Raw genomic sequence first — 25,620 nt, 5'->3', positions numbered from 1 at the left:
TCCCCAAATCTTATTGCAGATGGGATAAGAGAGAGAGAGAGGGAAAAGGCAGGGAAGTTAACCAGAGGCGAGTTTCCGGTTTGCTACACTGCACTGAGGGGGATGTAAAGACAACAAAGAGCAAGCGGAGAAGAAAAAAGGGTGGGGGGGGGGGGGTAATGAGAACAGGTAACAGAAAAGGCGTTCCAATCACAGGCACAGATGGGACAAGATCAGCCTGTTGTTTGGCGGCTGCGGTGTAGCATCCTAAAGCCTCTAAATTTCTCAGTGGTGACTCACCGATAGAAGCCCAGCAGTGCACAGTGATTAGCGATAACACAGAAATGTTAAGCTGAATTATTTCTTCTGGGTCAACGAATAAATGCAATATTACAGATAATTCAAGTAGAAAAAATACTAAATAGTAGAAATAGTAGAAAAATATTAAAAATACAAAAGAACTAAATTTCAAGAAAGCTCAGGAACATCAATGAACACAGCTACAAAAAGCAGGGTGGAAAAGTCGATGGATGAAGGAAAAAAGAATGAATGAACGAAACTGGCCAGCGGCTGGCAGAGAAAAGTATGACCTGAAACAGCTGGCGTTTCGCGGGGGATACAATTTAAAAGAAAAAAAATGCGCGGCCGGTCAAGTGCACACACTGCGTCAGCGATAAATTTCCAGTCTCTATAAATAAATCGCACCTCCCATCTACTATACGATCACCGGAATATACGCGCAGTCGCGCTTCGCCACAGAGCCCCTCTGCTAGCGGGCGGACACAAGACTCCAGGGGCGACCGGTCGGCGCGGCTTCGATGCCTTCTCCGTTCAACAAAAATATACACTCACACACACACAGAGCGCGGTCGCGTGGTCGTGCGTGTAGCCCCGAGATGGAATGAACGGTCAGCTTCTTCGTCTACTTCGAACAGCGGCCGGCACAGGCACGTGATGGCGACATGCAGGCGCCAATTCCGCCGGTAGGCTCTGTGTGCCTCCCGACCGACGAACGTCGCAGACCACGCCGCAAACTAGGGGGAAATGACGGCAAGGAGGTCGGCCAAGGTCAGCATCCGGTTGGTTACCCTACGCGCCGGAAACCACTTTGTCGTTTCCTCGTTCTGGCGGGTGAACTCGCGAATGTGTGACGTCTCGAAACGCGAAACTCGCCGAGACCCAGGAGCACTTCAACTACCGACGCGGAGTTAGAAGACGACGTTACTGCGGAGTTAGAAGACGACGTTACTGCCGTGCTTCGCATGCGCCCCACGCTAGACCGCTTCATTATTGGCCGGGAACTCCCGAGAAGGTGCGTGTGTCTATCCGGGTGACGGAGGCCCGTCGAATCTCTATTCTCTCACAAAGTGTCACAAACAGTCGTACAGATTAAAGTCCAGAAGCGGCGACTCGCACAGAGCCGCACTCGACGACGTCACCCGATTTCTCGGACAGCAAGTCGCAAATGCGGCAGGCAAGGGGCGTCATGACACGTGGCACAGATGCGTATCTTGCTCGTTTCCCTGGCGAGGAGAATGACGCGCATATCCCGGGTCCCGCCTACTGCTACCGCAGGGATATAAAGCGGCGAGATTTCCGCGTACGCCACTTTTCGGCGACCGAAGTAAAAAGGAACGCAACTTAACCTAGTACTTCTATTTTTGTCGCATTTTTTGCATCGAGTATCTCTGATAAAATGCTTTCTCACACACCGAAAAAGTAATAATAAAAAAATACAAAAATAGAGCAAGGCCTTAATTGTCGTATTCTTTATCAACTCTCGCCTGCCTCCCTGCAATGTCACAAAGCCCTTTTCGGAAGAGACTCCCTCTAATTCCACTCATGGATGAAAGAAATCTTCTCCCTCCAAGTTTCCACTCATCTGCTCGCACGCGCGCACACGTATACGTATATATGCACGTATACAGACAACAGCTGTAGTAAACGATCCGAACTGCCGGGCGTCATTTGGTCGCTGAAACATCTAGATTCTCACTTATAACTGTTTCAACCAGAACGCTTTACCGACAAGCATAAATTTCCATTCTGTGCAACTTAATTTCTGGTATGCATCGGGCCCGACCCCGATGCCGCCTATTCAAGCACATGTAAAACGCAGAAACGCTTTTGCGAGATAACCACTGGGCCGATTTTATTGAAAGTTGTTGCATATTTGAAAGAGAAAGTTCAAATCATGTTGGAAACAGAATTTCGATTTAGGGCCTGAATTTTTTTTTAGATGAATTTTCAAAAATGGGTACGTTCGCAAGAAAAAAACATATAGAAGCACGAGGTTTACAAATCCATAGCTCTGTACTAAGAACAGCTATCGCAGTTCTGTGAACTGCATCCGTTAGGGCATCCAAAACAGACAAAGTTGATATGCCAATGTATATCTTACGTGAATTAGTTACATTGTTTACAAGAGTTCTACTCACACACTAGTGGTTTATTTGAGAGCCACGTAGAATATATCAATTTTGTCTGCTTTAGATGTACTACTAGGCGCAGTTTACACAATTATGATATCGTTTTTCGTTGCTGAGTTACAGGAGTTGAAAACCTGATAGTTTCGTTTCCTGAACATTTGCGATTTCTGCCAAGCTTTATAAAAATATTTACAACCTAAATAAAGAATTCACAACCAACGTTCGCTCGATTCTAAATTTTATTTTAAATGAGACAACCCAAATCAAATTCAGTGCACTCGTCGCCGAGAAAAACGATTTATCATTTCCCACGTATTTAGATTGGAGCCTCCGAGGTAAAGCTTCCTCTTAACGCGCTGTTTCAAGCACAGTGAGCGGTTTATCAACAAGCCCAAATTCCAACTCTGTGCAACTTCACTTCTGGTACACCGGGCTCATTTCAGTGTGTCCCAGTTAACGCGCTGTTACAAATCAGAATGCTTTGCCAACAAGTTCAAATTTCAACTGCTTGAAAAACAACTACATCGCATCCCTCGCCCGGTGAAATCCCTCACCGTTCTACGCAGAATGGGCAGAGGTGCCTGAAAAAATCGGGGCGAGTGTCGCCTCTGCGATGTGTAGCGGTGCAAATGTCTGACACCCAATAATAAATTACGTGGTTTAAGCAGAGCACCCTAATTTGGCGCTCGATTATCACAAGAGTATATACCGACTCGGTGCATTTCCACAATGTCGTCAAAATCGTTTCACAGTCCCTTTAGCAAGGCAGGCATATCCATGTCCCTACCCCCCATTTCGCCCTTAGCATTACCCCTCGAGCGCGTCCGAAGAGTTCGCCAGGACTGTCCTTGAAGATACGCGACGGCCAACATATCCAGGCTACTCGCCTCCCTCTCTCGCCTTGAGTCAAGCACCGTCGGCACGCATTGCGACATCCATTCGTCTCCTTCGTTTAGCACAGAAAGCCCGCAGAAAGGCTTGCCCCCCCCCCCCTTTTTTTTTTTTTAAGACGCGCGTCGCAGGAGTACCGCGAAGGTCGCGCGTTCCCACCTCAGTCAGCTCGTAACTGCAGGAGTCAAACCTGCGTTCTGGCCCCGCCATGTGAGTATCTAGCCTTCCTCCGGGGTCCCGGCCCAAATTTCCGGAATACCAGCGGGAAAAGCGCCGCTTGCCCCTCGGCCTCGCAGTACAAGTCCATGACCAAGTCCCGCTGCGAGGTCTCCTGCGAGGTCGCAGAGTAACCCGCAGTCGCATAATAGTGCCTAGAATATACTAGTCGCGTAAACGGCGTGGGTCGCCAGGGTAGCCCCAGCTTCGCCCGAGGACGCAGTTATCCAAAAACCTGCACGCTCCGGAGGTCAACGGCCCCGCGTTGAAAACAAGCCGAGAACTCGTAATTGCCGAAAAGGGAGGGAAGCGATAAGGCGCGCCATGTTTTACCGAACGCCGTTCAGCTGCACGCAAACTTGAGAATCCCGCAATGTTATACGGAAAGCGAAGCCGGGTGTACCGCTCGGGTCAGCTTAATAACACGTACACTACACGTTGTTCGGAGGGAGAGAATGGCTGGACTCGGAACGGCAACTACACAAGCGGCGACCCGGGCCCCGGCCGCCGGACGAAACAGATGTCCGATCACTGGAGGAGAAGGGGAAGGGGGGGGAGAGCAAGAATACCCTCTCCGAGACTCGCAGCGGAAATCCATCATCGTCCTTCATCCCCGGCCCCCGTTGAAGCAGAGCGCCCGTGAGCGCGCAGTCGTAACACGCAACTCCGCTATAATACAGCTCTCGTCTTCCGGTCCACAGGAAAGGAGAACCGGGGAAAGAAGTGTAATAATAAGCGAGGCAAGGGAGGCGATGTTTCTCATGCCGACCACGTCGTTCCCCCCCCCCCCCCCTCTTCCTCCAGATGGCGGAGCGCACCAAACAACACCAGCTGCTGTTCTTCGTGCGCGCCGTGGACGCGCCAGGCACTGAGGGAAAGTTTGGGGGACGCAGGAAGGAGACCCTTTAAAATGCACCTCACGCACAGCTTTCCTCTCTTTTGCTGTTTTTACTTCATCATCCACCGAGAGGTTTGTAATTTCGCGCACCGCCCATGAACTGCATATGTAAGTAACATCTGGAATCGATTTTACGGCGACGTCTCCTACACGCAAGAACGCACTGGGCTCTCTATGAATGGTTTCGAGCACCAATTGTGTGCAGCGCCACCTGTATTCATCCGCGGGATTGCAGATAGCCAAAGGAATGAAATCTTTTAAAAGCGCCACCAGGCTTCGCCGCCCGAGAGTGATATAGGTAGGGCACACATTCATGACGACGGAGAGAGCGCACACGTAATAGTGAAGCTCGCTGGAGCACCGTTCGTTCTGCGAGAGCACAACCGCGCACGCTACGACGAAGGAATTATGCGAGGTTGTACAGTTCAGATAAGCACGAAAGTGGCCCGAAAGCACGCTTCAGAATCATAATCAGTGTTTATTGTCCCAAGGTTTGGAAGGGACCCAGGAGAAAAAGAAAAAAGAAACTGCAGTAAGTAGCTAGACCGGGTGTGGGGCGGGCCACTGGCATGCTTCTGACAAACGGAAGCAGATGTTACAGCCTCTGTCGCATGTTTCGAAGTCACTGCATGGTCACCTGACGTAGACGCGCGATTTATAACTTAGCTTGTCCTTTCCTTCACAGAGCATGCGCTTTCTGATTAGTCTATGCCCCCCTCCCCTCTTTTCTGCTTTCCCACTTAGTCACACGCGCATTCTTTTCCGAACTAAATGCTTTCGATATCGTTCTGAATGATGTTCAAAGATTTGAGAACGTGCCGAGGGATCCACGAAGTTTCACAAGAACTGTCATCGAAGTCTGCCGCTCTCGCGACGCACCGCAGAAGCTCTCGAGAGTGAAGAAAACGGGCCTTGCTCAATATACCGGGCTTTGGAGCATCGCATACTCCGCAGAGGTTTCGCAGCACGGAACCTGACGCCAGCTCCGGTCACACGCGTAGCGGCTCGGAAACTTTTGATAAATACTGTACACATGCAGTACGTGAGACGACCGCGGACAGGTGGACGTGTGTGGAAGAGACGAGATAATTTACTCACTCTGTCGAGAACAAAAAACGATGAAGAAACTACGTACCGACACCTCAACGACGACGTCCCTGCGGGATACACGACTAATAACTTTCAGTCTGCCGTTGACCAAAACGACGCAAGCGCGATCTTCAGCCATTCGCGCCCCAGCCACTTGTAACCTATACAATCCAACTTGACGCGCACCAGCAGCAAGTGAATCAACGCCTCATACACGACCATCGCGACGGGCTTCCACTGTTTTACCGCGCCTTAAGAAAAAAAGAAAAGCAAACTGCACAACGCTTTTCCGACGTAGCGCCAGCTGCGACTCGCGAGAGGCGGACAATTTTCAAAGGAAATTGCGACTGAAACTTGCTTGCTTCACTTCTACTAACTTTGGTTACCAAGCTATGCGAGACAATTAAAATTCTCGATACGACGTTCTTGTGTTTTCCAACCACGACTCTTTCTTTTCGTGCGTGTGTCACGCCGAACCGGGCAAACCCGATGCACACGGACATCCGTCCCCCGCTGTGACACGGTTTACGCGGGGACGGCGGACGCCGCGTTCCCTTTCCGGATTGGGACGAATCGCCACTTCCGAGGCGAACAGCAGTGCGCGTACTACATAAGACGTCGGCTACATGTAAGGACCGCACTCTGGCATCGCCCGGCCCCGTTTTCATCCGATTTGGCGCATAACGCTAGGCACAGCAGGACGTTCACGTCTCTTTTGTCAAGCTGCGCTGAAGGCTGGGTGCAAAGCGCGCAGAAAAAGAGAGAGGGTGAAGGTGCACTACCAGATCTCACGCCACCTCTCTTTTCTATACGCTATGGAGGACGTAATAAAAAGCCGTAGCTCGCGTTTCGCGGGGACGCCGGGCAAACATAATCGCGTTGTCTAGCCTGTGACGTACACCATGCGCGACGACTTCAATGAGATAATAGTAGAGAAAAAAAACGGAGTGGGGGAGGCCGGAAGAGGAAGCCTTTCATGGGCACTCAGGCCTACGAGGAAGACCGCGCGCCCCCTCTCTCCGCCCCGGACGGAGGCAGTGAGTCACGGCGAGGGTCGCGATGCGGGACGCTCTGTGACAAGCGGGTAGAGTTGAGTGCAATACTATTATCTCGAGGAAAAATAAAAGGACAGAAACAAATTGGTGAATAAGAACGCCAACTGCTGCTTCGGGACAAGAGAGAAGTGCTCGTACATGTTGCCCGCAGCTATAGCCTGCGATCTGCGCGTCAAACGTATAACCGAGGATACAAGAGCATCCAGTTTTCGCCATCACAAGAACCAATATCGCGGCCACGCAGCCAATGCGTTCTGCTGCCGGCGAAGAAGGATTCGGGTTCGATTCCCTGCGGCGGCAGCTGCCCTTTACATTTGCAGATGTTTGGGTGCACGTTTGACAACGCCAAGCGCAATAACGAAGCGACAATGGTGCGCAGCGCCTCCGCTACGTATACCGCTATACCCGTGGGGGACAAATGACCCTAGGCGACATTAAGCCCTGCATTTCGAGGTCAGGCTACGCGTGCAGAAAGGGCGCGCCTGCCGATCTCGGAGGCCGTTCATAACACGGCTAAACACCGAGTCGGCGGTCGCACGTGAACGAAGCACTTTCGCGTGCCATTGGCGGCTTCGCGGTCGCACGCAATCTCCGCGAGGTGCATGGCCACAATTACAACTTGCGTAATTGTACGTGTACACATTACACGCGTAATACGCGTACGCGGTGCACGCAATTACGTCGGCGTTGGTAGACCACGGGAACAATGCGAACAGATGTGAAAAGAACGAGAAGACCATTGTTACGTACTCGCCGTGTCGTTCCCAGCGTTTCTTTTTTCTTTGGTTTTTCCCACGGGTTCCAGAGAGGAACGGTCCCGACGGAGACTCCGAAAACTTCCTTACCCCTATAAGAAGAGCCTCTTATCCAGTTTACGCGAACCCTTGAGCAGTTGTTAAGATGAATCTCAGTCACACAGCGCTCTACATGAAAAATATAATCATGCGTTATTCAGTCCCACGACGGTATGGGCGCAGTTATGTTTTTTTCTTCTTATCACTGCGCGCAACTGCGGCAGGCGTCAGATATACTGTCGCGTGCAAAATTAACACACAAGGCCTAGCATTGTGCAAACTGCGATCGGGCATCGCTTGATGAAGCCGTATGCCGTTAATTCACACCCGCCTGAAGAACACGTTCGAGTAAAAGCAATGACGTCGTCTTTGATGGCTGTTGCAGAAATTAGATTAAAACCATAGGGAGTACGTATATCACAACCGGATTATTAATAACCGGTTATTAATAGCAATACTAGTGTTAGTAATAGTAATAATATAATATCAGTAAGTAATAACAGTAGTAGTAATAGTAATAACCGGAGCATTGATATAGGCTCTGTCACGCAGGCAGCCCAGGTTCACAAAGATCATCCTTCCGTATTCCGTTTCACGCACGGCGTACAACGCTGTGGAGGCTGGCAAGACTCCTCGCAGTATGAACTGCACGCGTTCGCAACAAGAAATAGCTTGGCGTCCTTTGCCAGGAATTACGGGAAACTTCCTTTACTACGGCTCAGCGTTTTCTTTGTTCAATTAGCAAGACGCCCCGTCGTATACTGCCTTAGCTGGGCGTACGCAGCCCTGCAGCGCCGTGGTCGAGTGACCGCCTCGAAACCACGCTGCCGCCGGTTACCCACCGGTAATCTAAATAGGCACAGGCGTACACCAGCCCGACGGTCGGTCTTCACCATGGAGGGGGGGGGGAGGCGAATTGTTTTGGGGAGAGTAGCTCGCGCCATCCAAATCCCGTCGAACCCTGTGGATACAACAGAACCCTGCAAAAAAAAGTGGGGGGGGGGGGGGGGGGGGGCGGCTGGGCCGCTCTCACGGCGGCAGTTTCCCGTGTGGGGTCTCTAGGCGCCTATTAGGTGGGGACGCCCTCGCGTTTGGGATACCTTCCAAAGCGTTTCAGGTTACGTAATGGCCGAGAACCAGGTCGGCAGCGCGCGCTTGTACCCGTTTTACCAGTACACGTAACCGGCGGCAGCTTTCGGCGGACGCTCCACCAGGACGCCCTCGTCTGTGGTTGGACAAAAGGGGCGCCCAGAGACAACGCCTACAAATCTCTACGGGGCTCCCTTTCGAGATGAGAACCCCTCACGCAAAAGGCCGAGCGAGTGCCGGGCTGGGGAACATCTCAACCCGCTAGAAAAATCCGGCGGATTTCCGTCGGCACCAGGATTCGATCCGAGTAGTAACCCCCGCACAAGAAGCCGGACGCTCAACCATTTTGCCACGTTGTTTTAGACCGTTTCTGTGTTATGAGGCTGCTCATATACGTTAAGACCATATCTTGCTTTTCGTCGTTTTCTTTTCCAATTTCTTCATTGGCAGCGCGCTGCGGCAGTCTCGAGCGCAGGTTCCCGTGACCATGTGTGACCGCGAGACATGACCGCGCACCGAAACGCACAGACGGATACATTTCGACGACCGAACTTCCCCTGCGTAGCCTCCGTAGCGTTGCACGCCGAGTATGAAACGGAGTGTACCGCACGAGGAAGACCCATCGCAAGCACCGCAATCTGCCGGCAAGAGGCAATCAAGAACCACGAAAGGCAGCTTGAATACGACTGAACAAAAAAGACGCAAGGTCTGCACAACGTATTCCGCAGAACAATGCGGGAACGTTTAAGAAGGGCCAACAGACAAAGCGACATTTCAGGTATCATCCGTTGTTATCCTCCCCTTTTTTTCTTTCGTCCTGTCGAAAACTCGAGACACAAGCGGCCTGCAAGCGGTATGTGAACTTCGAACGGCCTCAACGACTCGGTTTCAGGTCAAAGCTGCGCTTGCAGGCTTGCAAAGAGACGCAGGTGCAAAATGACGGGTGCGTCGACCGACCCAATGAACCTGCAGGGATAAAACGTCATCGTATCGAAGCGATCGACGCACATCGCGCTCGTTTAAGTCCGTGCGATACATACCGCACGATCAGGTCGCCATTTCAACGGAACCCAGATAATCGTCGGGCATCAGTGCATCGCGATAACCTATCGAAGTTATTCCGAGAAGGCCCAGTCCCAGAACGCGCACCACTCGTTCTCTGTTCACAATATGGATAAGGTATCACTGCTATCACCAAAGAAGGCACGAGGTCGCAGAGGGCGGCGCTGCGTTATACGTAACGATGTTTCCATAAGCATCGTGACGATACGTTGGTGCCTGAAAATAAAATAAAAAAAAAATACCGTGCAGCTGCAACGTGCCGAACGTTTCGGCTTGCGACATGACACCCCATTACGGCTGCACGGGTTCGTTGCTGCGAGTTGACGTGTTCTCGATCTCGTGACCAACACCATAGTTCAATGCCATCTGCGTCAAAACTGTGTCACCTGCTTGAACGCTAAGACAGTTGCCGAATACGACTGCTATGTTTTGAGTCAGGCAGGTACTCACGTATACGCACAGATGTGTTTATCGAACAGGTGATAAGCATTGCGCGAAGGTCGGCCAGCCCTCCGGGAAACAAGATAACATTGCTAAGAAATGTTTACACGTTTGAGGAGGAGCCTTCCTGGGGTTCACAGGGCGCGCTACTGTGACCTGCGAAGCTGATTTCACCGTGCGCCAGCCCGGCATCTATACCGGAACGCGACGCACGGATAGGAAACAGCACTCCTCTGCGGGCGACAAACCAGCGTATTCTAGGGGTTTCTTTGTGCAAGCAATAAAGTGCTCACTATATATAGTGGAGCCCGCAAATCAGGGAAATTGCATCGGCGGTAGGATATTCCTCCCTCCTCTCCCCACTTCCCCTTAATGAAAATCTCTGCGCACGCCTCCGGTGCACTTTAACCCATATACTACGGTGCTCGTCCCCTGCACCAAAGAGGAACGCCGCCAACAAACTTGCTGCACGGCGCAACGCCTGTGGCCATGCCAAAGCGCCTCAAAAACCGGAGCAATTACCCCGCTTTCTGACAGGAAGCGCGGCCACGCGGCAACATTGCTCTTTTTTCTACTACGGTGCAGGCGGCGCTTTCGAGAGCGCAGCTCCAGATCGCCCGCGGCCCTCGTTTCGAGTGCGTACGCGCGGTGGAGAGCCTCCACTGTAAACGGCAGATTGGGGACGCCGTTGCGAGTACCGTAATCGCCCTGTAACTAGAACGATCGGCCACAACACCACCTCATTTCCTTTCTCTCTCTCGCCGACACTCGCTGGAAGCAAAGGTGAAGGACATCATCCCCTCATTCAACCCAGACGTAGCCAAACAGCAGGCGTAGTCACGCCTGTACACCGCGACGTGTATTTTTTTTTTTTTTTTTTTTTTCCGGGCGGCAAACAGCACGCCCTCGCGTCGCCTTCACCCAACTCTCGCCCACAGCGTCGCTTCTTCGCACAGGGTGCCGACAGAGGGCGCTCGAGTAGGCGCACGCAACGTCGAACAAGTCGAACACGATCGATGGAGACAAGCCCCCCCCTCTCCCCCCCCCCAACCCCTACCCCGCGTGCAGCACAGAGTCGAGCCTCGAATCCCGGGCGAGCGTGCGCTGCTGCTGACGGCCAACGGGTGTTTCGGCACAGCGGGAGAATCTTCCGCAAGGAAAAAAAGAAAAGTGATACACGTGCGATTCTGGGAGCTTTGCAGAGAAGTGCCTTCGCACACAAGCTAGCAAAATTCTCAAGTTCACTCGGAGTAACCAAATCTACTAGAGCGAGGATGCTAGACAATGTTAAGCGGGCAATCAGCATTAGTCAATTGCACCTGTGTCGCCCACTGTATCACCAATAGGCGCTGCGCGCCTATGATCACAGGCGTCACCGTATAGTATAGTATAGTATAGTATAGTATAACTCGCCGCGGTTGTTCAGTGGCTATAGTGTTGGGCTGCTGAGCACGATGTCGCGGGATCGAATCCCGGCCACGGCGGCCGCTTTTCGATGGGGGCGAAATGCGAAAATACCCGTGTGCTTAGATTTAGGTACACGTTAAAGAACCCCAGGTGGTCAAAATTTCCGGAGTCCTCCACTACGGCGTGCCTCATAATCAGAAAGTGGTTTTGGCACGTAAAACCCCAAATATTATTATTATAGTATAGTCAGTACTGACCGTATAGGGTCAGTACTGACTGATCAAACAGCTGAAGAAACGTTGTCCACGACGCAGCGCGTCTAGGCGGTCAGTTACCCTTAAAAGGAAAGCGAACAAAGCCCTCTCCTCTCCGACTGGCTCCACACAAGCTGCAGGCCCATCACATTCAGCCAGCGACGCCGACAGCGTGGTTCCGAAGATAGACGCGACGGCTCGGTAATAATCTACACGGCTGGTCGCTGCTGAACGTCGGATCAATGACTTATTTCTAGTTATTGTTTTTTTTTTCTGTAGTGTCTATTCCGTCCTTTTCATTCGACGTCAGCTACGCCGACTGTGCTGGAACTTCTACGGTACGATCATGCCATATTCGTAAGACGAATATACATGACATACAAGCGCTAACAATGTTTGGCCGAAATAATGTCTCGCACTGACACCTTATTAGGTGCGCGGTTGGATTTCCAAGTGGGTCTTTGCCGCAACGCGTACTTAATATGCAGTGAAGCGCACACAAGCGTCATACGCGAAAAAGTGCGGTTCTCACGTAACAGTTAAGCGCTAAACAAATAAATGCGGAGGGAAAGGCGAATTAATCATTTTTCAAATTCGTAGACATCGACGCGTCCCCGAAGATAGCGCTTGAAATAGCGAGACTGAGCCTCGGGCAATTACGCGAAGCGCAGATCGCATCGACACCGCCCGCCGTGACCGTTCTGCAATGCGTCAGGGAAACGCTGTCGGTTGCTTAAACTAACGCCTCTTACGTCCAGAAATGTCACCACACGCCGCCGCCATTCGCAGCACTGATGCGTGCGTCGACACGACACGTTTCACGGACCTCCGCGGCGGCTGCTTACGGCAAGTAAATAAATAACTGAAAAAAAGAAATCGGGGAAAAGATCCGCTCCTCCGCGATCACAACAAACACACGCAAGATGTCATCGCATTCCAGACGTCACCTCGCAAAGCAGTTGCCTATCGCCGATGCACACTTATCTGGACAATTAGAAGAAGGACCTGGATGTTTCATTCCTCCACGCCGCGCCAGTAAGTCATTTATATGATTTATAAGCACGAGTTACCACCCCTCCGCTTTGAGGGTTGGGTTTGCCTTCACAGCGAACGACATTCGGAGCACCCCAACGGCAGCGGTGCGACGGGAGAAAGGAAAGGAATGAGAAAAGGAGCGAACAATCCTCAAAGAGCGCGGAGAGAGACAGATGCGGGCCGCGGGCGCCGGCGCCCGGAAAGCCCGTCGCTGACGCGGCGGTGACCAAAGGCGCACGTGCAGCACGGACGCCCCGCAATGGCGGCCCATGACGTCACCACCACTCCGCCTCCTCGCCCGCCCTTCGCCCGCGCCAGCAGCACCTATGCGGTAGAAGCGAGCTGCGCGAAGAGAGTAAAAACGAGCGAACGCTCTTCCCCTTGCAGCGTAGAATTAAAAAAAAAAAAAAAAATCGTTCCCTTCTCCGCGAGAGATGCGCTTTTCCTCCCAAGCGCTGCGGCACCATACCGGCGTACCAGCACGGAGGAGAGGCCCGGAACGAGAGTGCGGCGCGGCCCATTCGAGGAGCCGAAGACTGCTGCTGCTGCTGCTTTCCATATGCATGCGCTCGTTCCGTTCGGCCCCCGAGAGAAGCCTCGCGTTTCTCTCTTATTTTGCCGTCTTTTGTTTCCACGTTGCTGCTCCCCGGGAACCCGTCGTCCCCGGTTTCTACGTGGGCCGCGCGCGAGAGAAATGACATGACCGTGGTGGTGGGGATCCATCTGACGCAAGGCGGGGGGCAAACGGCGGCGTTTTTCACCCCGTGTATCGGTGACGAAGATCGCACGAAGCCGCCGAGGCGGACGCACGCTTTGCCGCGCGAGAGCAAACTGACGGGGTCGTATGAATACAGCCCCCCTTCTGGCGGAGAGGATATTGGAAATGTGTGGAACGGCGCGCGCACTTCATCACCATCATCATTTGTTTTACCTCTAATGGCTCTAACACTTCCAGTCAGACGGGCAAATTTAGGGACACTTCGAGCTGGTGCACTTCGCCGTTAGTGAAAGTCGCTTGCCGTCAGACGGAAATGTTTAGCGGCGCTTGCTGTGAAGTGCACTTGCCAGCGAGTGTGTTCGCGCAAGCAAGTCGCATCGCTGCGTTGAAGTGTGTAGCCTCGACAGCAATGCGTCGAGAATAAATGCGCACAGAAGAGTCGGAACCAATTCCAAGAGCACTCTTTTTGGTAATTTCAAATGCTATGAGCGTCGTTGTGACACCAGTGAAGCCACAAAAAGAAAGAAAGAAAACATGAAGCATTCACCTTATTTTAGATGCGTCCCTTGCTTGCATTGGCTCAAAACAACTGGACGTGTTCTTGAACTCGCAGAATGTGTGTTCCTGAGGGCGGGGGTCTTTGTACATAAGGCATCTTTACGTGATAAAACAGTAACCTTTTCTAAAACTCATGCCGAGAATCTTAACCCCTATGGCTTCATAGAATCGCCATATTGCCGTCAATACCGAATGACACTTCGTTTTGCCGTCTAGCACACCACGCCGCCGCAGTGATATTGGGCGAGGAGAATCGTCGCTAAATTTGCTCGTCTGACAATGGGTTTAAATTGCGGTATTACACGAAAGCAAGTTTTGTCTAAAAAAAAAAAGAAAATGTGGTGCAATACACGAGCGGATGCCAAAACGCAGCAGTGTTGTTCGAGTGTTGCTTCTCCAAGTGATAGAACGCAAATTACAGTACAACAAATAGGCTGAAGCGGAACATAAATATTTTGACGTTGCGATTATCACTTTCCGCATCATTTCATGTTGCGTGATCACTAATTTCTTTGAAGATGCTTAGTTTTACTTTCAAGCCCTTTAGGTTACTATCACTGGTGGAGCAGTCATGCCAACGTCAACACGTTGAAAATGCACCTTCCTGCTGAAAAAAATTTCTTACTGAAAAATTTCGCATGCCTCATATGCCCGGTATCCATAATTTCCATAGAATCGTGTTTGAAAAACCGCATAATCCCAAATAAACCAATATGATCGTATAGAACTACGGTACTGGACGTATGGGTCATTTCCAACAGGTAATTCCGTCGAATGAAAGCGCCGATCCCGACGATTTGCTTCCACGAGGTCACCGTGAGCAATCGCTGATCACACAGCAAGGTGGATGTTCCGACATTATAGCGCAAGTCGGAAAGGAATACACGTCAAGCAGGAACATCCTAGTTCCGCGAAAGTCGGCAGCGTACTACGTCGACGAAGTGCCGCGTCGCATTACTCCCCCCCCCCCCCCCCCCAAAAAAAAAAAAGCGAACCCTGGCACTCAAAAACGATAACGAAAACGAGTTTGCAGGAATTGAAAATGCTATCTCGGAAGCCAGTGTGCATGACGGAAATACTACAGGGTTCCTTGCTGGCTTTTCAGAGAGAGCATTCTGGTTAACAATTTTCTTAGATGTAATGCGTCGCGCAACACAATGGTTCTAGAAAGAAGCGACTTCTGACACTGGCATCAGGTGGCCATAAGGCGGCAGCCACACAGAACAAACGTATATTCGGCGTAACGTCAGCCGAAGTCGACGTTTCCTAGCAGCGGTGTAAAATCGGGGCCTCCACCTGCCGGATGGGGCCCACTGTAGGGAGCCAATGAAGTCGCGGCGCGTTGGGCCCACACTGGCACTGCTTTCCGTGCCGCTGGCAAAGAATTGGACACCATGATGGTTAGAAGAGATAATGTCAAGCATCAACAGCGCCATAAACGGCGTAATACAATAGCGTCTCCGCAACCACTTCCGGTTTTCGTTTCTACTGTGTTGTGACGTCACGACGCAGTAGGTGGTCACGTGGGAGACGGGACGCAGCGACGTTTTGACACTCGCTCGGCCGTCCGCTATGCTGCCACACCAACCCCTCACAACCAGTAGCAGCATACGAGGCGACCAGGCGCGTCTACAAGACCAATCTCGACTCGCCCCGTCTTTACGGGCATCCTGACGTATATCGGTTAAAGCGAGCCAACCCGCCTCACGACGCTGGCTCGCTCGGCGCTTATAAGCGATCGATGCGGGAGAACAAGTTTCGATATCCAACAACGTCTGCAAACGACCGGCGCTTCCGGCTGCTTTTGTCGCACCGAAGATGCAGTGACGGTTTGGACCCACGAAGGCAACGCACAGGTTACTTGTGTAACAAGCATTGCCGGATTCGCTGGAGTGGATACGAAAACAGAGAGCGTGCCGTTTGCGGAGAACATTGACTCCCTTGTCGCCTATAGCGACAGCGCGCTTAGACGCGCCCGAAACACCTCAGCGGGGACAATCAGCGCAAGTAATTTATCAAGAAAAGGAATAACAGTGAAAAGAAATGACAAAAGACGAACAAACAAAGGCTACGCGGCTTTACTGAAGTGGAGCTACCCGCAGCAAGACGTCGCGAAATTCTCGCACACTCTAACCACGGGTTTCGCGTCTCTGGCATGGCGCATCCGACACCACACGACCGGAAAATCGCAGACGCAAACACGGGTGAAACAGAATAGATCCCCCGAGTCGCCGTTTCCCCGCACAGCGCAAACCACGGAAAGCAAAGGGGGCGAGCTTCTTCATGTGTTAAGAGGTTTGTTCCACTAGAATTCACCGGATTAATCCAAGCATGGGGAAACGCGTTATCCGCACGCGCTTTCGCCCGTAGAACCGGCGAGATTTCCTTTCCTTTTCCAACTGCGTCTCTTATCGGTATACTCTCACTTTTATCGTCCACTTGCCAACGCACTCGTTGCGCCAGCACGGTTTATCTGCAAGGGCGTGAGAGAGAGAGAAAGAGAGAGGGCGTCAAGCCTCGCAGCCGTGCGCACGCGACGCAACGGGCGCGTGATAGGCGCGCCATGGCACCGCCAGCACCACGCACCAGTGGAGGCACTCTTCTCCGGTGGGCCGTTGACCTTCCTCCGCGGTCACACTCCGGGGAGCGGAGACGCGACATGATAGCGCCCAGCGGGGCAAGAAGGCGCCCGGAAGGAAAGAAAGCGAGATGGTAAGGCAGGCCGGGGGTGGGGGGGGGAGGGGGTGTCGCGAAAGCACGCACGCCTCTTCCGCCTCCTCCTCGCCCACAATGGCCGTTCACGTCCGAAGCTCGGCACCCTCGATGGGACGCTCTCGCACCCACCGTCAAGACACGCAATAAGAAGCACCGAGAGTCGCAGGCTAAGCCTCGTTTTAAAAGTAATTGTACCCACTGATACCCCTCCCCCCCTACCCCCACTTTCTCCAACGCTTGGCCCTGAACCTGCAGGGTGGCACTCTTCCGTTTGAACTTTCTAGCAACGACGAACGAAGTTCTACGTAAGGAAACGCAACGTGATCAAACACTGGTAGTACAAGGGATGTTCTCGGGGCTGCAACGAGCACTTCGTCATCGTCGGACAAGTATATCACTGTCCACGTGCACGTTGGTTCAATCGTGAGACGTCCTTTGTTCCACCACTGTCAACGATCGATTCACGTCTGCATCTTGCAGTGAACCTCTCATTTGAGGACGCACGAAGACGTTTCTTAAAGGGCGAGTCAAAACTGCAGAACGCGACAGATTTTCTAGAGGCTGCCCGCTTGTGTCGAGGCGGTCAAATAAGTGTAATCTCGCAACAGCAAGAGATACATGTAAGTGAATTAATTTCCTTCATGCTCTGACGAGATCTAGTCTACCACCATTATCACCATTATCAACAAGTTGACCAAATCTCCTGTTCCCTTATATTTACCTTTTTTCATCGCTAGTTCATCTCCCTCCTCAGGGCAGCTTCTAGACAAACCCCGATGCTCCTCGAATCTCCGTGTTTGATCGAAGAGAATGACAACTATTATGCACTACGTCGTTTTCTTGGCGCGCACGTCAGCAGCGGCAAATATCGCCTACACCGTCACAATTTTGACGTCACGGGATGCGGCAAAGGAAGACATCTAGAACCACAAATAGGGACACTTACGTTGAACGTGTATGCCCAGTACATCGGCGAATATTAGGGGCGCTCTGATGTTTCGTGACCGTCAAAGATAGGTCAAGGCTCGCGAATTCGTTTTCACTGCGCTTCGCCACCATACGCGCCTATACTACTGCTGCTGCAACTCCCTTCCAACACACTGTATCTCATTCGTCGACGGTGTAGTATAGGCAATGCTAGTCTGATCGTCGCGAGCACACTTGCTTGGGCTGAACTGTCGTTACAATAGAAAGATATCACGACACGTTTCACTACGCCATCGCTGTCGTAAAGCGTGCCAGTAGTAGCAGTGGCAGTAGTAGTAATAGTCCTTAGTAGTTTAAAGGGCAACTATGTGGTAAGCAGCAATCCACGTTTGTGTCACGATCAACCCTAGCTCTCGAGATCAATAGCCAGGCGGTGGGAATAAAAATGTTCTACAATAGGTGCTGAGTTGGGGAGACGCGCGTAGACCCCCCCCCCCCCCCCCCCCAACTCAGAGTGCCCGTAATTCTCTGGAAAACCAGCAATACCACTGTCCGCGACTTCTCAATCTGACCTTGAGCGGTGGGATATCGAACAGGACTACTGATGTAATCACGGGGCCCGCTGTGCCACGTACGTGCTCCGAGAGCGCGGTTGAATCGGTCTACTGACGTTTGCGTATAAGCCACATCCCGACGCACGTATTTCGACATCAAGTATAATTTGCAGATACAGGCATTTTTTTTCTTAAATTTTAATAAATAATGTAACGTGCAAACAAGTACCATTACAAGTTTCGATGACTGCAGAAATGACCAATGACCCAAAAAAGCTGGCGAGATTTATTCATAACCGAGAAATAAGAGCGCTGAGCTTTCATTTGAATAGTGTAGAATTTAACGGGGCCAGAGGAATACCGATGACATTTCTTGTGACTTAAACAAGCAGCACGAAAAAAACTAAACGAACCCCCCCCCCCATTCTGGGTAAAAAAAAAAAAAAAAGAAGAGCATTCTGAAGCGTCTAAGTTGCAGAAGTAAGCAACAACAAACATCGGCCCCTTGTACACAAGAAATGATATGAAGCGCTTATCCTGCTTACAGTTGGGGCACTAAAGGCAATTTCAGTTCCCTTTTCGAAAGAGAAGTAAAAGAAAGTAAAAAATAAATAAATAAAAAAAATGTTCTTGCCAGGGATCGAACCTGGGACCTTCCGCGTGTTAGGCGGATGTGATAACCACTACACCACAAGAACAGGCGAAAGAACGGGCGGCTGCAATCGTACACAAGGCAAGCGCAGCTTGCAAAAGAAAAATTTTCGGACGGCGCTCTCTTCGCACAGCTGATTACACGCAGCTTCGCTAGCCTCACAAGCCGTGCGCGTCAAAACCGCCGGATCCACCGTAGTCAGTAAAGACGTCTGTTCGTAGACTCGCGTCACCCGAATGGAACCGAGCCGGTAATCTGATCGAAGTTTGCCAGAGGACTCATCCGTACGACTATTGGCACGACTATTGGCACGACTATTGGCACGACTATTGGCACGACGTAACGGTACGCGACGCCACCATAAACTCTCCGCACTTGCTTCTTGGTGCGTAATAGTTGTGACACCCCGTACCTATTATAAAGTGCGAACGCCCATCGGACCGCGCACGGCTTCGGTACCGGTTGTCTTCAACTTCGTGCAGCGCGGGGATGATTCGCCAGAGCGGCGTTGTTTCTTTTTTCCCAGTTGGGGGGGGGCGGGATATTTCTGTACGGCACACTCACTACCACTCTTCAATGGGTTTCCGCCGAGAAGGTGACGTCATACGCTGGGCTACGCGAGGCCGCCCGAGAGCGGCGTCGGAGCGCGTCGCGGCATACGCACGCTACGCGGCGGCGAGTAGAAAATAGCCACACTCAGCGTCAGAGGAGGTTACCGCCCTCTCTCTATCCTCCTACGAAGGTCACGCCGCTGCCGCCTTTCGAATGCCAGTCTGTGTGCGAGCGTCGACGGAGCCTCGCTCATTTCAGCCCCGCAGCGCAAGCTCGCTCGCGGAAATGCGTGGGGGCTGTTTTCTTGATGCCGCGGCACGACTCACCGCGCTGTGTGTCCGGCACGTCGACCGTCAAACATTCGTCAGCGCCGAAGCAGAGAGCTCGAAAGAGAGAGAGAGACGATCCTGTAGAAACAGACTACGACGGAAGCAGGAATCGTACAACTGTAAAAGTGCGAGGCGCATAAGCTGTGCGCTAAGGCCTCTCCGGCAGTTACGTCAAAATACCAACATGGCGATATTGGGCAGTGTCCGGAACATGGGTGGGCAGAATAAGCGGATACTAAAGTCGTGTACACACCAATACTTTCGTATTCTATACACTATAAATAAAGCATTGAATGTCCCCTAAACAACTGTAGTGGTGGTTTTGAAACAGCTTCGCTGGTCATCCAGGTTGATAATGGCAGAAAAAAGTTGATAAGGGTGGGGTCATGGTCGATAAGGTTGATGACTTCCGATGAGGGTTGATAAGGGTTTATACTGATGGGATAAAGTTTCGCAATGCTTACGCATACTTAGACAACCCCCAGAGGAGCTTCCGCGTGAATTTTTTTTTAAAGTTTCCTAGAGTTCTTAAAAATCGCCTGTGGCAGATAGCATAATTATTGCCCCTGAGCTCGATTATTCCAAGAGGCGGCCAGTGCTAGCACGAGGAATCAAAACACATATTCAATTAATAAGAAGTAACTAATTAACTTCATGATTATTTACTTTACGGCACATATTTTGATTGACGAAATAATCTTGAAACGAATCTCCAGGATGACACCAGTGGGGGTACTCTGTAAGAGTCCACGTAGTGGACTGTCCATTTCGGCCGCTGTTGATTGCCTAGGCCCGCTCGTCTCCTCCTCGCTCGCACAGCTGCATCTAATCAGCAGCGGCCGGAATGGACAGTCCACTAGGTGGACTCTTAAAAAATAGACCCCCACCCCCCTAGTTTCTAGTCATTGTTTCCCAAAGTTTGTGACGAAATACGAGCCCCACGCCAGCTCCGGCGACGGGCAGCTGTGGGATGGTGCACTTCGTTTTAGGGACCCCGCGGCAAAACCTCGCATAAAAATGCAACGCCGCGGGGCGCGCGGTCACGGCGGCTCTCGGCCGATGCCCACGCAGTGCGAGGTCACCGCGTGCTACAGTAACCGGACGGCTAGGCGCGCAAGCGAAAAGCGGGGCGGGTTGCCGGTTCGAAGCGGTCAGAAAGGTAGTAAGCACCTCCGGAGGAACGCCGAGCGGCCATTCACATCGACTCCGCCGAAGGCAGGAAGCGATGACGCCGGGCCGCGCTCCTAATTGCGGTGACGCAGCTTCTCGACGACGGAGGCTGAACGGCGTTCTCCGCGCCTGATTCAGCGGCGCCCGAGCGGCCATTGAGGATGATGATAGCGATCTAAAGAAAGGAAAGACGCTTGATTCTGCAACCCGCGAGGGAGCACGGCGAAGCGTCGTCAGGGGAGAGGGAATGGGACGCCGCTGCAAAAGCGGCAGGGGGGGCGGGGGGGGGGGGGGAACGTCCGGACACATTCGCGTCACGACGACGAGTTTCAGAAACTGCGAGGAGCTATATACTGACAAGCGCGGCACATCCAACGGTCTGCAGCGAGGAGAAACCACATAAATGCCCGCCTTGCACCGACCTTCTTTTGCTGCGGGAATGACCACATAAATGCCCGCCTTGCACCGACCTTCTTTTGCTGCGGGAATGACCACATAAATGCCCGCCTTGCACCGACCTTCTTTTGCTGCGGGAATGCGGTTCCCTTCCCTTCACCGCATGCGCGCGGCGCCTGAACCGCACCGGTGGCACGCGAGAGCGAAACTGCCCCGACCCCCAATCCAGAACGAGTCTCAAGGTGAGAGGCTACGGTACGGCTCAACAATATGACCGACTCACTTGTTTCTTTCTTCGCATAAGTAGCTAGCTAAACGGCGCTGTTGTCTTTCGCGTGCGTCTTCACGACAAGCGCCTGTAAAGCCCCCGAAATGCACTGTCCGAACAATTATCTAACCACACAGCGACATCTTACCCAGCACTAATATATATATATATATATATGTGTGTGTGTGTGTGTGTGTGTGTGTGTGTGTGTGTGTGTGTGTGTGTGTGTGTGTGTGTGTGTGTGTGTGTGTGTGTGTGTGTGTGTGTGTGTGTGTGTGTGTTACGGAGACGCGACTTCTCGTCCACCATCAAAACGTATATTATTTGTTGTGTGTCCGCCAGTGTGTGTGTGTGTGCTTGTGCTAATGCAACGCAATCCAAAAGAAAGGAGGGAGAAGGAAGAGCGGTCACACAGCAGTCACCAGGGAACGCGAAGCACCTGATACAGAAAAGATAGCCGACGAGAAAGAGTTACAAGAACGGAGAGACAGAAAAAAATATGATAAGAGTGGCCTGTTACACACACTACAAAGCTCCTTCCAACACTGGAAAGCACACAAGCGCTTTCGGAGGGTCACTACCTGGCGTAACGGCAATGAAACACACTAACGTTCGACAGACGGTCCACAAATGAGCACGTAAATGAATAGCGCGGTATATACGAATGTCCCTCTGATAAGTTGCAGCCATCTACGTTGTCGGTTACCCCTCCCCACGCTGCACTACTGCGGCACTCTGAAGTTCTTCATTGCAGAGAGAGAACATCGTACACTTCGACAGTTCGGCAAGGATTGATCTGCAGAACGGTGAGCTGGTGTATACCGCGCCTGTACACCGGAGGGCGGTCAGTAACGGCAAGTCGCGTTCGCTCGCCCCAAGCGACAGATACGAGAGTGTACATGTAGGGCCTGCAGGTACATAATGTTCGATTAGTCATCACAGCGCTAGCGCAGCGGTTAAAATGCTACAGCCGCAAGCGCCCACTGTGTGTGTGCACCAACGGTGCTGTGGCAGCGAGCACTCAAATGAAAGAAAGCACTCAAATGAAAGAGTGAAACTCCCTCGTCGAGCTGTGACGGAAACGGGAGATGACGGAGCGCCGCCTTCACAAGGAAGCACACAAGACGAGAACGGAAGGAGAAGGAGGGTGAATAATGGTAGGCGGGGGGGGGGGGGGGTCGAGAAATACAAGTGCGTTCCGGCAGAGACGGCCCGGTCTGTAGGGGGAGAAACGCAGGGTGGGGGAAGCGATCGTCTCCCTGCAGCCCCCACAGCCTTCTTTCACCAGCTCCTGCGTGGGGGCCCAAGAACAGAGGTCGCAGTACAGCGAGGAGGAAGACACTGCGGACCATCGCGTTTCCCACGGACCGCGAACGAGGGCGCGCAGAGGCGATCACGCTTAATCACACTGCTGGGCGGCGTATAGCCGCTAGAATGCGCGTCCCCGGCATATCGTCGGCTTTAGAGGCACGCAACGCATTTCCGGATCACTGGCGTCGGCCCGAGTCCACGCGTCCAGCTAATCGGAGGTTACTACAGGGAACGCATCCCAGCCTCTGCATTCGAACGACGCGTAGGGGGGCACTATTGGCGAACGCTGGTGTTTAACTTCAAGTTAAGGGCTGTTTGACACGAGGTGTCAATGAGCAAGGGCTCTCGATTTCAGCGCAGCGTGTGCCTGTCCATGCAGAGTTTGCGCCGAAAATTACTAAAGAGGGCGCTAGTATTGTTGTCTACGGGTTTTAGTGTTCTTTCTGCTTCCTACCTGTGCCTGCTTTGAGGCAGTAGAGCGTCACTCTGGCTTGGGCGTGGTTGCCACGTCCACCCGACACAAAGGGTTGGCCACATCATCATCATCATCACGGGAGGTAACATTAATATTTTGCCAGTGAGACACGTAGATAGCGTACACTTTCCAGAAGCGTTTGGACTTAAATGTGGACGGAAGCATTAACCGGTCAGCAGTCAAGCAGAATACGTTTAATATACTGGTGAAAAAAAAAAAAAAGGCAGTGAAGAGTAACGAAGGGGAGGCTAGAGGATTGGTGGAGACATAATACCATAAATCGGGGAGCTAATGCTTTCCATACTATTTTAGATATTTATTTTGGCGGGAGGAGGAGAGTGACAACTAGTTTAAGGAGAAGGGTATATAAAGAAAAAAAATAGGATGGGGAGCAAAAGGCTAGGTGGCGCCAGCCGCCGCCCGCTACAAAGGGTGCAGCCGCCATTCATCCATTCATCCCGCCATCATAGATGATACGACGAGATCCGTTACAGACATAGGTAGCGAAACGCAAGGTTTGAGCAAGTTCTGAGGAAGTGAAAAAAGAAACGCCATATTCAAGAAAGCAACTTAAGCTGAAGCCCATGCTTTACCTAATCTGAATGACGCTTGACGTGAATGTCCCCCAGAACGCTCATTGCATTTCCTCCACCGCATTCACGACAGGCGTCATTGAAATTAAGTCAAGCATGTGCTTCAACTTAAGTTGCGTTCTTGAATACAGGGGTAAGGAGATGTATGCAAACTGAATTGAATTTCGGGGTTTTGACGTGCCAGAACCACGATTGCATTATGAGGCACACCGTAGTGGGGGACTCCGGAATACGAGGGAGAATCAGAAAGTCTTTGCCTCTATTCTTTTAGCCAAATTACGGCTGTATATAAGAATTCAACATATCCACCCTCAGCGTTGGATTTTTCTTGGACCGGCCCGGCCTTATCTGCCGGTATATCGGCGGCACGGCGCTGCTGCGAGTTGTTGAAGATGGCGGTTGTGATTCGCACGTCCACGGCGTTGTAACGGCGTACGAGCAACGAAGTGCGATTCGTTTTTTATGGAGCAAGGGACGAACACCCGTCGAAATCCACAGAGACATCGCCCCTAGTAACTTCCACGTGTTCGGTGCGCTGAAGAAGTTCCTGGCAGGACAGCGATTCACGTGCAACGATGAAGCCAAGACAGCCGTCCGACGGTGGTTCCACAGTCAGCCGGACGGATTTTAGCACAGGGGCATCTCAAATTTAGTGATGCGATGGGACAAATGGTCTGAACCGGTGTGGGGACTATGTGAAAATATAGTATAAGGTACGTAGAATAATAGTACGTTTATTTGTAATTACCTGTATGTACCTTATTTTTGCTGATAAAAGAAATAGGAGCCCTCTGATTCGCCCTCGAAATTCTGACGACTAGGGGTTCTTTAGCGCGCCCCCAAGAGCACGGGACACGGTCGCTTTTTGCATTTCGCCCCCATGGAAATCCGGCTGCCGCGGACGGGATTTGATCCCGCGACCTCGTGCTTGGCCGAGCAACACCATAGCCGTTAAGCTACCACAGCGGGTGACGTATTAAAAATTAAAAAAAAAGAACGTGCTACATTGAAAAGCATGATTAGCATACCTGATTAACTCGAAGCAGGCTAGGTGACTATTTGTCACCGCCCTGTTTAAAAGAGGATGCCAATAAATCATCATCATCAACTGGATGCGCAAGTATGCTGATTACGGCCAACATGGGAAATTAAAGATGGTCAGCACTTAGTTTTGCCTAAATGTCCTCCTTCTGCCTTCAAATGGCTTTGCCACTTTGAAAAGTGATCATATTCAACAAAGTATTGCGCTAGAAACGCTACAATACATTACGTCTAAAACATGGCGGCCATGACCGTCTTTCCGGCTTCATAGCGCTTCCGGCGCTTGCAGTAAACGAAAGCAAGACATGCTCCCGTTACCGACACTCGCGGTGTTTGATTCGGACACCACCTGGCTTTGTTAAACTTATATAAAGTTAACGCGCGTTAAATAACGGCACAATTAACGTATGGAGCTAGAGGCCAGAACGACAGATAAATCCGCGTAACTAAACATCATTCCCGTGGCCACCCAGCGATCGCGCCACCAGACCTCAATTTTGGTACGAAACAATGTGCCTTGCCTGCCCACCAGGAGCTCTACAGCACGTGCGCAACCTTTTCACGAAACGACGGGCCCACGGGTGCAGTGAACTAGAATGCACTGTACTAGAGTACACTGTACCCACGAGGTCGCCGAGAAGCTTTCCACCGGGACGGCTACAGAAACGCGGGCACGGACGAATGTGCAAGCAGCGCGTGCGATTCACGATCCGACGCCAGCG

The 25,620-nt window shown here is 51.8% G+C and overlaps 1 protein-coding gene and 1 non-coding gene across 8 annotated transcripts in view; both read right to left on the bottom strand.

The window, feature by feature from the left end:
• Nucleotides 1-25,620, bottom strand: part of Utx (Utx histone demethylase) — a 132,216-nt gene that overhangs the window by 28,149 nt on the left and 78,447 nt on the right. The gene's annotated exons all lie outside the window — the stretch shown is intronic.
• On the bottom strand, nt 18,737-18,809 carry TRNAV-AAC (transfer RNA valine (anticodon AAC)). The gene has a single exon. It is a non-coding gene; the product is annotated as a tRNA-Val (tRNA).

This window comes from Dermacentor variabilis, chromosome 2, assembly GCF_050947875.1.
Source record: "Dermacentor variabilis isolate Ectoservices chromosome 2, ASM5094787v1, whole genome shotgun sequence".
NCBI lineage: Eukaryota > Metazoa > Arthropoda > Arachnida > Ixodida > Ixodidae > Dermacentor > Dermacentor variabilis.
This window is presented reverse-complemented; position numbering and strand designations above follow the sequence as displayed.